The sequence below is a fragment of the Pinus tabuliformis genome, chromosome 6, assembly GCF_031772625.1.
Source record: "Pinus tabuliformis cultivar Carrire ecotype Pingquan chromosome 6, CPIR1, whole genome shotgun sequence".
NCBI classification, from domain to species: Eukaryota; Viridiplantae; Streptophyta; class Pinopsida; order Pinales; family Pinaceae; genus Pinus; species Pinus tabuliformis.
Window position 1 is genome coordinate 1,661,744,123 of NC_142292.1, and position 14,580 is coordinate 1,661,758,702.

The window sequence follows — 14,580 nt, forward strand, 5'->3', positions numbered from 1 at the left end:
TTTGAACCACATCTCACCAAGTCTTGGCAGTTCTGTAGCCTCTGCTATGTAAGATTCTGTTATTGCAAACTTGACGTCCCCAATCTCCACTTCTGTACCATCAAATGATCTAGCGAAAGATTTCATTATTTCCTTGTGATATCCATCAAATTTTTCAACGAAATTGAGCCATCCAATCTTCTACAGCATCTCCTTGAGTCGGGGGTAGCCTTCCATAAATATTTCCCCTACGGGCTCTGCTCTGACAATGAGTCCCATGGTCTCTGTTTTGTAGAATTTACTAACCTCAAAATTACTCTCAGGATCAGTGAAAATGGACTATCTGCGGCTATGGTAAACAAAGAACTATGAGGTTGCATGAAATAAGTAGAAGGTGAGGGTTTGAAGAGACGTGAATATGTTGGTTATATCGTGGTTGTGACCGTTAACAGATGGAGTTATTAGGGACCATTTAAGTACAGGGTATGGAGAACGTAGTGGAGGTATGGTATGATGAAATCATTATAGACCGTTAGGTATTGAATGTGGAAGATGTGGCGGAGATGTGGTATCATGAAGTGGTAGTCAAATCAAATGATGACTTGTTAAGGAGACATATGATCATTCATATTATACATAACTTATGTTTATAACTTGTTGTTTGAAATAAATTTGCATTTTTACCTTGGAACTTAACCTTTTGCTTGATGATTCTTTTGGTGTTGATCCGTAGGTATTTTGAGCATGGTTGATCTCCAAAACTTGATTCTTCAATTTTCCTACATTCATGATTTATTTGTGAGTTGTACAATTGTGCCAGTGCTAATGAGTAAGTTGTAGCTACAGAATCAGATTAGTTGCAGAACAGAATCAACTGTAGAACATGAAAAAGAAAGTGAAATATGGCTTATGGATCATGAAATGGAAATGGTTATGTAAGTGAAATGAAATGAGATGTAAGACAAGATGATAAATGAAATGGAAAAAATGGAATGAAAACTGTAAAAGGAAAACTGAAAAAAATTATTGATGGAGTATGACAATGAGATGAAGTGAAACTGCAAAAATAAAATGGAGTGAGGTGTGATGAGATGATGAATTTGCAGAATCTAAAACTGCAGAGTGACTATAGCTTTTTGTCACTACTTATTATAGAAAGAAAATGGAAAATATAGGGTGTCAGAAACTTTTGGTTTTCACCCTGTATTTTCTGTATAAGTATACCAATCAATGATTGGTTTTCAACCTTATACAATTTATTATTTTTATTTATTATTTATTTTTTTAACGGGAAAAATAAAGACTAAGTTAGTGGAGAAGAAGAATTCTTCTTCACTAGCTTCATTTCAGAATTGTCTTGGAAAATCTTAATGAACTCCTCTTTTGAAATTGATTTCTGATATATCGTTAATCTATGACCATTCACAAGAAGAGGAGTTCTACTTTCATCTATTGTTCTTATCCTCACTGCTCTAGTACTAAGGAAATTTTCAATCTCATATGGCCCAAGCCAATGAGTTTGAAACTTTCCTTGAAAATCCTTGAACTTTGAATCAAATAACATCACCCAATATCCCACTTGAAACCTCTTGTCCTTGATATATTTTTCATGCCATTTAGCCCTCTGTTGTTGGACTATAACAATCCTTTGAACTACCTCTTGCCTGATTTCATCAAGTTCATTTAATTTCTCCAGCCTATGCTTTTGTGCCTTTGATAAATCTAGTCCCAGTTGGACTACCATCTTGAAAGTTCTGATTTGGAACTCTATAGGGAACATGAATTGTTTCCCATAAACAAGTTCATAGGGTGTATGTCCCGTTGTGTTCCTTCATGTAGTTCTATAGGCCCATAAGGGTTCAGGAAGCCTTTCTGCTCAATCTCTTCTATGTATATGCATAGTCTTGGTGAGGATTCCTTCAATCACTTTATTTGTAGATTCCACTTGACCATTTGCTTGTGGATGATAAGGAGTAGATTTCCGATGTTTGATCTTGTATTCTTCCACAAGCCCTTCCACCAGGTTAGATGTAAATTGAGGTCCCTGATCTGTCACAATTTCTCTTGGAACACCAAAGTGAGTAAAGATGTCCTCAAAAAGGAAATTAACTACAGATTTTTCATTAGCAAAAGGTAATGCTTTGGCCTCTACCCATTTAGTGACATAATCAATGCATACCAATATATACTTTTTCTGCTTAGATGGAGGATTAATTGGCCCAAAAAAATCTAAGGCCCACTTTTCAAAAGGTTCGATGAGTACCTGAGTTTGTAATGGCATTTCATTTGAGGGAGTAGGTTTCCCTACCCTTTGGCAGTTGTCACATCTCCTGACATATTCTTTAGCATCCTTGAAAATGGATGGCTAATAATATCTTAAAGAAAGGATTTTCTAGGTTGTCCTTTTGTCAGAAAAGTGCCAACCACATTACTCATCATGACATGCCTTAAGAATCTCGAGCATTTCATCTTCCCTAACACACCTTCTGATCATACGATTTGGGCTTGTTTTATACAATTTGTTAGTGATCCATGAATATCTTGCACTTACCTGAATAATTTTTCTTTTTTCTCTAGGAAACAAATGTGAAGGTAACTTCCTTGTGACTAAATAGTTAGCAATATCTGCAAACCAAGGAGTTTGAGTAGTTACTGCAAAAAGATATTCATCAGGAAACTTATCTTCAACCAGAGACTCTTCTTTGATATTCTAAATCCTAGACAAGAAATCAGTGACTATGTTTTGTTTTCCAGGCCTATTTAGCACAATAATGTTGAATTATTGCAAGAGTAAAATCCATCTTGTAACTCTGCCATTAGTAATAGGTTTATTCATCAAATATCTAGTTGCAGAGTGATCTGTATGCACAAAGGTTTCATACACTGTTATATAGTGTCTGAACTTGTTAATTGCATGAACAACAGCTAAAAATTCCTTTTCAGTCACAATATAATTTAACACAGTGGGAGTCAAATCCTAACTTGTATAGTAAATGGCATAAGGAATCAGATCTTTTTGTCCCAGTACAGCTCCTAGAGTTGTATCTGAAGCATCTGTTGAAATATGGAATGGGAGTTTCCAATTTGGACCTCTTAAAATGGGTGCTTCAGAATTTTTTGTTTTCAAGGTTTCAAATGCCAACTGGAAATTAGAATTCCAATTTAATTCACAATCTTTGGTAAGCAATTTGAAGAGTGGGGATGCTATTTTAGTGAAGTTTTCTATAAATCTTCTATAGTATCCTGTAAATCCCAGAAAACTTCTAACATCCTTTTGGCAATTTGGAATTGATAATTTAGAGATGACTTCAACTTTAGATTTGTCAACTTTAATCCCATCTCCTGAAATGTGATGTCCTAAAACAATACCTTCTGTAAACATCATAAAACATTTTTCATGTCTTAGTGAAAGGTTTATTTCCTTACATCTCTTAAGAATTTTTTCAAAATTTTCCAGGGCTTCTTCAGATATATTTCCATAGACTATAAAATCATCCATATATACCTCTACACAATCATGTATTAGATCAGAAAAAATTCCTAGTACTGCTCTTTGGAATGTTGTAGGTGCATTACATAACCCAAAAGGAAGTACTCGGTAGGCATAAGTTCCCCATGGACAAGTAAATGTGGTCTTATCCTGATCTTCAGGTGCTACCTGAATTTGATTATAACCACTAAAACCATCCAAGAATGAGAAATACTTCTTACCTGCTAATATATCTAACACTTGATCTATAAAAGGCAAAGGAAAATGATCTTTAAGGGTTGCTTTATTCAATTCTCGGTAATCAATGCACACCCTCCATTTACCATTCTTTTTAGGCACAATTACCAAAGGAGAAACCCATTGGCTATCTGAAATTGGGTAAATGAAGTTTACATTCAGTAATTTTTGGAGCTCTTCTTTCACAATCTCTCTAAGATTTGGATTCATCCTTCTCTGAGGTTGTCTGATAGGTCTACAATTTTCCTCAATATAGATGTGATGGATACAAGTCTTAGGATCAATGCCTTTCATGTCGGTGTATTCCCATGCAAATGCAGTATAATGTTTTTGTAATATTTTGATTAGCTCTTCTTGTTGTAGTTTCTCCAAGTTTTTGTTTATGTTCAATTTCCTACCTGGAAAAATTTCAATTGGAGAGCTAGCAAACTCTTCCATAGAATAGAGAGACATCTGTCTAGATGACAAATATTCAACATTAGATTTTTCTTGAAATTGCTCATGGTCATATTCTGAAGATGATTCAAAATTTCCAATGTATTTAAAATTTAACTATCTTCACTAATTTATGAAATAGTAAAGAGAGGCTGAATATCAACTTCATCATCAATCCATTATTTGTCATCTATTTCTGTGATTGTTTTTGCTGGAGGATATAGAGTAAATTTATTTGTTGAATTACCATCAGAAATATATATGTCACCAGATCTATAGCTAATAAAAGCATCAGCTGTGGCCAACCAAGGTCTTCCTAATATGAGTGGATGTCCTCCTAGATTGTTCTTGGGAGTTAAGATCATGAAATCAACAGGATATTCCCAAGAATCTAAGGATACTAAAATATCTTCTAACACATCATCTTGTTTGATTACTGATCTATCTGCTAGTTGCAGTGAGGTAGGTGTGTAGAGAAGATTAGGAATTTTAAGTTGCTCCATAGTTTGTTTACTCATGATGTTTATTGCTGCCCCTAAGTAAATCAGTGTTTTGGAATTTCAAATCCATTGATATGTGTTTTCACAATTGGACTTCCTGGATCCACATATTTTTGTATGGCAATTTTTCCCATCATTATGTCTACTATTTTTCCTACCAGGTGAATTCTTTTTGTTTCTTTTGCTTTTCTTCTTGGCTTTTTTATACTCAACTCCTTTATTGTTTTGGCTAGAATTGGAATTTCTCTAATGGCTTGTAGCAAAGAAATTTTTATACAGACGTTCTTTAATTCATCTAGAAAGTCATAGTTGGGCAACATGATCTGTTTTTCTACCCCTCTATCAATTTGTAGTCTTTCAGGAAAGGGAGGTGTAGAAGTAGATGCTGGTTGCTCAATGGTACGAGCTGTGTTCACTGATTCTTTTTATTTTTCTTTTCCAATGTTTTGGTTTTGGAGGGATGTCCCCTCAAAACTTTTATTGACTTTTAAATAATCTTCCTCAGAACTATCTTGTTCCTGAATAACTACAAAAGGTCTTTCCTTTTCTAATATCCTACTAGATCTCAGTTAAACATCATTAAGATCTAGAGGGGTGATCATATAAGTTGGAAATTGTTGTCTTTCTACCATGTAAGCATTCTTAGGATTTTTATTGTTGGGGTTTGGTAATGGTTGGGCAGGTAAATGATTTGGTTTATGCTAAAATGGCAGTAAGAGTTGAGGACTTTGGTTTTATTGTGGAAATGGTAATGAAAGTTGAGGGTTCTAATTTTGAAGTTGTGGCTGCTGATTTTGTTGTGGAATGTGTGGGGGAGTATAGTTATGATATGATGGAGGATATTGGTAATATTGAGAAAATCTCCCATAAGGATTTTGTACTCCTTGTGCCCAAGATTGAGATTGAGATTGAGGTTGAGGCCAAGGTTGAGATTGAGAATGAAGTTGAGGCCAAGGTTGCTGCCAAGAATTCCAATTCAGTGGGGGCTGAAGATACATTTAATTGTTAAATCCCTGATTTTGTGGTCCCTGCCAAGGTCTTCTAGCAACAAAACAAAGAGGTTCTGCAAAATTTGGGACTGTTTCCTCTTGAAAAATAGCCTTAAGACCTAGAATTGAAGGACAACCCTTGGTCTGATGGCTTTCTGAGCAAATCATACAAGTTTCTACAACTTTTGCATCTAAAGGGCATTCTCTTAGAGCATGTTTTTTTCTGCATTTTGGACAAAAAATGGCTAAAGCATCAACCTCAGTTCTCTGCTTATTTTGTAATTTAAGGGTATCTATTTGCTCACTAAGACTCCCTAGAATGTCAGTTTTAAATTCATCAAGAATATTACCAATTTCTTCCCTACTTACAGATCTAGTTATAGATTTGTTTACTCTAACAAGAGAAGTATCTCTTGGACCTTTCCTAGTTTTGGATTTCCCTCTTGAGAGATGAACACATAATTCTCCTATATCATTTAATGGAAGTTGAGAGATATCTCCCTTCCCCATCATGTTAAGGATATCCATCCACTCATCTCTAATGGCCTTTAATAAAAGAGCTTTGAAGGTATCTTCATATAAATTTTCCATTTTTTCTCTTCTCAAATTATAGTTGAATCCCTCAATTAAATCCTCTAAGTTTTCATCCTCTCTTCGCATCATTTTTAACACTTCATCTTTATGATTGGTAGGCATGCAATAATCCAATTACCTATCCAAAAACGTTTTTTTCATGTCATTCCATGTTCTAATGGGCTGAGTGACTAACCCCATGAACCACTTCAAAGCAACTCCTTTCATTGTTGAAGGAAACAATTTAAGTTTTTGAGAGTCTTCTAGATAGTCATAAGTTCTGCACAAGACTTCAAACTCAAATAAGAATGTTTCAGGATCCTCACTTTTCAACCCATAGAAGTTTGGGAGGACAAAAGGTGAGATATTTTTCATTGTGGCATTTGTTTCCTCATCCACTATAGGGAATCCAAAAGAATTATCTATTTCCCTATTTCCTCTACCTCCTCCATTATTTCCTCTACCTTCTCCATTATTTCCTCTACCTCCTCCATTATTTCCTCTACCTCTTCCTCTACCCCCTCCTCCAAACAGTGAGAATTCTCCATCTTGTTCTTCTTCTGCCATTATAGTTTCTTCAGAGTCAGTATAGGGTTCAACTTACAAGGTTACTTCCTCCTCCTTTGGTTCTTCTATTAATGGAATATGGGAGAAAGGTTCTACTTCTTCTTCCTCACCAGGTATTCCTAATTCTTCAACTACAATGTTCTCTCCTGTGGAGATGAAAAAGAATATTCCTGCTGTTGGAGATTCAAAATTTTTCTCCCCTAGGACTGACTTGGTAGATGAAGTAGGAGATTCTTTTGATTGGATTTCTGCCCCTGGAATTCCAGGAGTCCTATGGCTGGGAGTATGAGTTTGGGATGGAGGTGTGTCTTTTCTTGTTCTTGGTGGAGTAGGTGGTGTTGTAGGAATTGAACTTCTGCCCCTAGCTATAAATCTACCCCTAGAGTCTCTTTCTCTATGCATGTCATTTTTTTTTGAATGTAAGAGATAAGGCTACCTAGTTACACTTCCCCGACAATGGTGCCAAAATGTCTGGTCAATTTAGTGTCCTAAATTGCTCTACATAAATTATCAATCCGGGTATCGTAAGCTGATGAAGTGTAGTGCATTGTTTGTGCTAGGTAACCCTTCTTACTTCGTTGTTTTGTATATGTTTTTATATTGTTTTGTTTTTGGGAGGTTTCCTTAATTCCTAATGATGTATAGTCTAGATTATGAGGGAGCTAAATCTAAATTTATTTAAAGATGAACTAATCAAAATCTAAGTTTAAGGAAGGGAGAAAAAAACAGAGTATCTATCCTACCTTGTCTTCTATTCCTAAGTCAAAGATTAAGAGGTGAATTTGTAAGGAAAATTGAAATAATTACAGAGAATGAAAATAATTAATCACATTTAGTTGTCCAAGCCTCCAATTTTGGGAAGATAACTTTCTTGAGATGGTAAATAAACAACTTACTGTACTTTACAATTTTAATAAATAGATCAAATATATAGGGAGAAACTAAGTGATTACAATCCTTGTGTGAAGTGAATATTTAACCATTTAGTCTAGGATAGATATCAACTTGAAATGGTGACCAAGAAAACATTTATCCACATAGTGTATTAGCAATCTAAACTAGAAAGTAAATAACAGAGGAAACAATCAGTAAGTAAACTAATCAACAATACATTCTTGTTACTTTTCCACCTTACCCTGTTAAAGCAAAACAAGTTTCCATTTATGAAATAGATAGAAAAAACAAGACTGCACCATCGAAGTCTATCATTATGCTATTGAACAAAATTCAAAGGAAACAATTACAAGCAAAATTGAAATGAAACAACTACAGGAAATCAACCTAAACTACAAATACTGCTAAAATAAATAATGAAACTAAACTGAACAGTAAACAAAATAACAAAAGAAAAACCTCTTTCAGTGCAGGGGCCCTCTGCAACTGATTGAGTTGAGCTGCTAACTAGCTGAAGATACTCTTTCAAATGATCACTTGGTCAAACACGACTTCATATCATTAACAGGAAAATAAGTTTCAAAATTACAGAGTAGTAAGTCTGAGCTTAACACATGAAGAAATTTGAACTCCTTCTCAGTTCTTTACAAATGATATTTAAAGAAAAACTCCTAACTATCTTTTGAGAGAATTTAGCTATAGGTGGTCCATGTATTACAACAGATCTGTGTGAATGGGTGATCAGCTACATGTGACTTTAAGTCAGCAAGGTAGTTGCATAAAACTGTTATCATCGGTGGCTGGTTCGAGTAAATGCTACAACAAAAGCTGTCGGATTTATTAAATAGCCACGAAGAGTGGACATGAAGTCCTATTGCTCCTAGGTTTCCTCATTTGACTCCACCTTTTACTGTGGTCTTGAGCTGGCTTCTTTGTCGATTTGGGATGGTTGACTATGATAGGATCCATGTTGTGACCATTCCAGAGATGCCAATGTGGCCGGTTTCCACATTTGACACTTGTAACCTATTCAACCATGGAAGTAGCTACACAACACACAGTTAACTATAGAATGGGCTATGTTCTGTAGCTAAATTGCAAAAACTTATTTCAAATAGAAAAAAACATAAAAGTATAGCATGTTGATCATTTAATATCTTCCTTGAGACAAAATATATCATTCATTAGTGATGGGGATCCATCTTTTATGGAAAAACAAGAGAAAGAGGTGAGAAAGTTGTAAAGGGTAGAGTAATTCTGAGAGCCAACAGGTGGTATGCGTGGAATTCTCTTTCTTATTAGATTGATCACACTTCTTGGCAATAGCTTCGCGAGCTCTAATTCACCCCCTCACAGAGGTGAAATCAAGGGGCTAGTTTCTAGTTCTGTGCTACCTTCATTTTTGTAGATCCTCCCACTTTGTGTAGCCCCAAACATCAATTTATTCACATAACCTGTTTTTCACACAGTAGCATTTTAATCCAAGTGTTCAAAGATTTAATGTACTTACCTCATGGTCCTTTGAGGAAGTGTCGTTCTACCTTGCTACAACTGACTGAAGTATCTACCGCAAATTCGGTGATGAATCCTCCTATGATTCGATCGAGCCAATGATCGACAACGTGCACGATCTTATCTTCCAATGCTTCCAGTCTGCACACCAATTCTGAGTCCACACAATAGGTTTGTCGATTTTACACCTTCCTTGGCTATCTGCTAGCTTCACGATCCACTCGTACAACTCAGTGGGGAAGGATGCAAAGAAAATTTTGTGGATCTTTGTATATAAGTAGCAGTCTAACAACTCTTCCTTTGATAGTCGCGGATTCCTATTTTCCTGTGCCGCGAAATCGTGAATCTCTCTATCCGACGAATATTCAATTCCTTTCTTTGTCGGATTCTAGTGATATGACATCAGAAATCTCTATGCAGATCCTGGTCCTGGCAATGGGACCATTTGTTGGCTTGATGGGGCCTGATCTAGATTCAAAGTTAATTAGCCAAAAAAATCCCTGTACTACTGGCCCTTTTGGCAACAATCCAGAGGTCTTACCCGAAGTAGTATGGAAGGGTTCTAGAACCAGGTTTCTGCACCCTTGAGATGTCTGAGAGGTTCAACTGGTCCCACTATTTGTCCATGCGCGTAGGTCACTTCACGCACTTCCTTATTCCTCATGGCCTAATACAATGCCTTCACGCAACCCTAACCAGGGGCTGTCGAGCTTCCACGCTACTAGAGCCACACTCTGCACTGTTACCCGAGATCTTACTTATCTTCCTATACCAGTTAATTACCTCCACATACTTGGATGTCTTACGTTATAATTATTTATACAAAAATTCATATAAATTTAAGGAGAAAATAAACAGTGTACTTGCAAATTATGCCCAATCATATATTAAAACGGGAAAAGATGCATAGAAATACAGTAAACTTATCTTTATTGATTCTTCCAATGGTTACAAACTTGACCTACACTATGTACTCAGTTGCAGGGGTCTGCACACTTAGCTGCAGACTACTTGGTCTCTGCGCACTTAGTTACAGAGCCTTCCCCTACTCTACGACCCAAAGAAACACTTTACACTTTTACTCAATCACTTATACTTCTCATCCTCCTATGCCTCTATCAGTTATCTTATACACTTAGGTCTTCTCTCTATTTATACAATCCCATGGTCTGCAGACCATGGGTAGGTCTATCCGGCCGACATTACATTACACAAACTAGGGCAGACAACCTTGTGACTCTATTATGATTTCGCACTTTGCACCCGTAACTTGTGGAGATTTTACAAAAGGATTTGGTCAAAACTTGGGCTTTAAGCCCCAAAACATGCCTTGGGGGGATTCCATGCTCAACACTTTGGTGGCCTCCGTGACTTTCCATGCTTCTTCTGTAGTCTCCTCCTCCTGTGAATAAAACCCTGCATTCTTCTCTATCTCCTCCCACTTCTTTCTTTCTTCTTCTTCTTTTCTTCCTTCCAACATACCTAAAAGAAATGGTAGACTGAGCTTCAAGCCAATCCAATTGACTTTGAGTCTTTGTAATGCTTTCTTATACACTGGGGTTCTATTTAGTGCATCTCTCATTCTGTTAGGAGAATGATATTCTCTGATTTTTAGGCTGTAGGGTAAGGTCTTCCATATCCTTTAGCAGGCTTGCTGGCTGTCATCTCCTAGCAATCTTAGCATGTATTCAAAATGAGTGACTGTTTGTTCTTGTATAGCAAGGTATCTTGGTGCAAGCTTCTGATCATTTGCAATGAGGTTGTGAGTGCTGATGACAGACATTGGGTTAGACGGTTCTGTTTTGATAATAAGGGGTGTTGCTTCTTCTTTTGCCAATACCTTTTTCATTTTTGTAGCTATGGCCTCCTCATGACTCATCCAATATGCCCAGGCCATTAATTGTAAGTCCCCTAGCTTTGGATTTGGGTCCCACACATTTAAATCTATCAAATCTAAATTGTGTAGGTAGAACTTAGATATCTTTTCTCTATCCTCCAGGGTTCTTTGATCACAGCGGTTAATGAATTGTTTGTAGTCTTGGAAAGGTATAGTTCCTCTTTGTTCTAGGGTCTTTATCTGGAATTGTAGCCATTGTTCCTTGAGGTGTTAGAAAATTATATATTACAGAGCAATGGAACACATAGAATATTGCATAAACATAAACACATAAAACACATAAAACCAAAGAGACACATATATATGTGGTTCGCCCAGTTTGGGCTACGTCCACCCCGAATAGCCAGTCCTTCCTTTCTATTATCCAACAAAACGAAGAGACACAACCTACAATATATCCACTGTAATATCCTCTGTTTTCTCTCACAGTCTCACCTCTCTGTTTCTCGCTCAGAGAATACACGTCTATTACACAGCCTCAATACAATGCCCTCATACAAAGAGAGGGGTTTCCTTCTAGGTCAAAAAACCCTAAACTAAACATAAGTTCTACTATCAGATCATTTGCCTAATGAATAACCCAGATTGACTAGAAATTACTATACTTTTACAAGGCAATTTTACATCTGTTTTTAGCTTCGGGGTGCTGCCCGCGAAATCGCTGGCCCCTGGACCCCTCAGCTGGGGGGGATCGGCCCCCCCGAACCCCTGTTGGGGGGACCAGTCCCCACCACACCCCCCCCCTGTGGAGGGGTGTACAAACTTCCTGGGGTATACATCCGGCTAAAAAAAGGACCTCTAAATAATCATGCTCCACACCCAACATGAGGTATAACGCATATGACTTTGCTGGCATCTTGCATTGGATTGCCTCCATGGATAAACTGACCATAGTTTCCAATTGGCCTTCCTTTTCTTGTAGTTTCTTCCTTAGCCATGTGCTCTCAGCCTTTAACTGAGATTTCATTATTGTTTCCCTATCTCTTATCCTACTTAGTTCTCTTTCCATTTCTTGTAGTTTCTCTTCCATGTGGCCTACATCCTCTACCCCTTTTGATTTAACAATTTGCATCCACCTATGTGTCCTTTCCCTCTCTTTTTCAAGTTCAAAGAATAGAGGAATGGAAAATTTTTGTGGTATTACCATGCTTGCTTCAATGAGTCTGTAGTTGGAGCTGAGGTTTGGGTGTGGGCTAGGTTCCTTCAATTCCTGGGCCTCTTCCTCTATTTTTTCTTGAGTAATTCCTTCTTAGTATCTTTTCTTTGTTTCATGTAGTTTTGAGAGGGTTTCCTGTAGGATATTTTTTCTTCCTGTAGGTCTGACTATGTCTCCTGTAGGAGAAATTTTCCTTTTGTTGAGGCTGACTTGGTGACAGGCCTCCTAACATAGGTGATTGGAGGCTTGGGAGAGGATTTTTTTTATGTTCATTCCCCTTCCTTCCTCCCTAGAGGGGCTTCTTTCTCTTGTTGTTTTGGTGAGTCCTCTGACAATTAGAGTTTTGGTAGGGGTTTGAGGTCTCCCTTGTCTAATCCTAGTGCTCTTCCTTATCCTGAAGTAAAGTGGAGTTTTCCTTTTCCTCTTTCCATTTGATTTTACATGTATACTTAGGGTAGTTAGGGCAGCTACTACCTCTTTCTCTGTAGGCTCCGGAGACACTCTTGGTGATTCTTCTTCTTCTCTACTCTGTGTTTCAAAATTGTGTTCATCCTTTTGTACTTCATCTTATTTTTCATCTTCTTCTCCATCCTCTTTGTATTCTTCTTTTCCATTCTCCAATTCTTCCTCTTTATCATCTTCTTTTTCTTCATTTTCCTCATATGTTTCTTCTTTTGTTTCCTCCTCTATTTCTTCTTGATTTTCCTCCTCTGTTTCTTCTTCTCCCTTATTAGAAGTAGGGCTTCTATCATTCTCAATTGCTCAGATTGCACCTTCTTCCTGTATGTATGTAAACGTTGACCATGCAATGGGGATTCTTAAGTTGTTTAGGGCATCTTCCAAGAGGAGTTTGATCAACCCATGGTGTGATAGCTATTGATGTTTCCCCACTTGTACCTTGATACTCATATATATCATTGATTGTAAGAGAAAATAAGGTATGCTAAGCCTATTATGAAGAGGCGAGTTCTCTCCAAATCTCAGTTCCTGGAGGAGTCTGAAGTGGTATCCATAGACTACACTATATCTACCTTCACACAAAATATATTTGATGATGTGGCATCTGACTTCATTTCAAGGGTATGGAATTATTTCCCTTCTAACCCAATTCTTATCTTCCATTGGTTCTTCTCCCTCTAAGAAAAACCCCTTCTTTGCAAGAGTGTTGTTATTCTTGTCTTCTTTCATCCATTGCAACCCTAGGGGGAGTGTAGTTACCCTATTTATAACCTCATGGGTAATTGCTACCAACGAACCCTTCACTACAGTAGTGGCATTGGCTCTAGTGAGGGGTATGAGTGACATGGAAAATTCTCTGGCCACATCATCATCATATCCTCTCATCTTCTCAAAGAACCCCATCCATTGATGCCTTGTAAAAATTTCCACCACAAGAGGATGCTGGTGGATTCTTGCTATGTTGGTGGGTTCTCTTTTATTGAAACCTCTTGTCATATTTCCCTAGTAATTCTTGAGGTTTGGGTGGATAGAGTTAGAGAATTATGGTAGGTGAGGTAGTTTTGGAGTTTAACCTTTATTGGCCTTCAAAGCAATCTTTCTATCCTTATATTCACTGCAAATTCTAAATCGTAGTGAGGATTTCTTCTTTTTAAATGAAAAACATAGAAGGTATGGAACCTACTTCCCTTTGCTATGTTATGGTGATGATAAACCTTGACTCGATTTCCTTTAGTGCCCACTGATAGCTTTTTATGCTAGATTTCAAGCTACTGTGGAAGTTTTTTGTAGCATGATCTGGATTAGCCACAGTTTCTAGTTCATTCTGCCGACGTTTCGAACCCCAAAGGGGGTCCATCATCAGGACAAATCAGATAGAAAATGAATGAAAGATTATTGAGAGAAGGGAGCCTTGAGACCTGGATATAAATAAACCAAGAACCCTAATTTTGAAAGGGCCGACACATGATTTCTTATTTATTAATTAATTTCTTTAAATTTTATTTAAAAGTTTTATAAAAACATTTTAATTAATTATTTAATTATTCATTATTAGTTCAGGATTAATTATTTTCATCATGAATTCTTAATTAATTAATTATTTTATGCTAATCTCCCTGTATCCTGTAGGTTTCCTGCTTGCTATAGGTGTTGAATGTTTCCTATAGGTGCTATTTCAGGAATGCTAAGAGTAACCTCTTCTTTTGATGACTCCTCGAAGTTGCCTCTATCTTCTTCGTATGGGAATCGATGTTTATTTTTAGTTATGGATGATTGTGTTGGGTGATGTGTTGCCTGGTCGAGTACGAGTACCTTCTTTTGGACTGTTGGTCCCACTACCAATCCATCATATCACCTTTCCTCGTAATCATATTCCGCTCTTACTCTTCGTA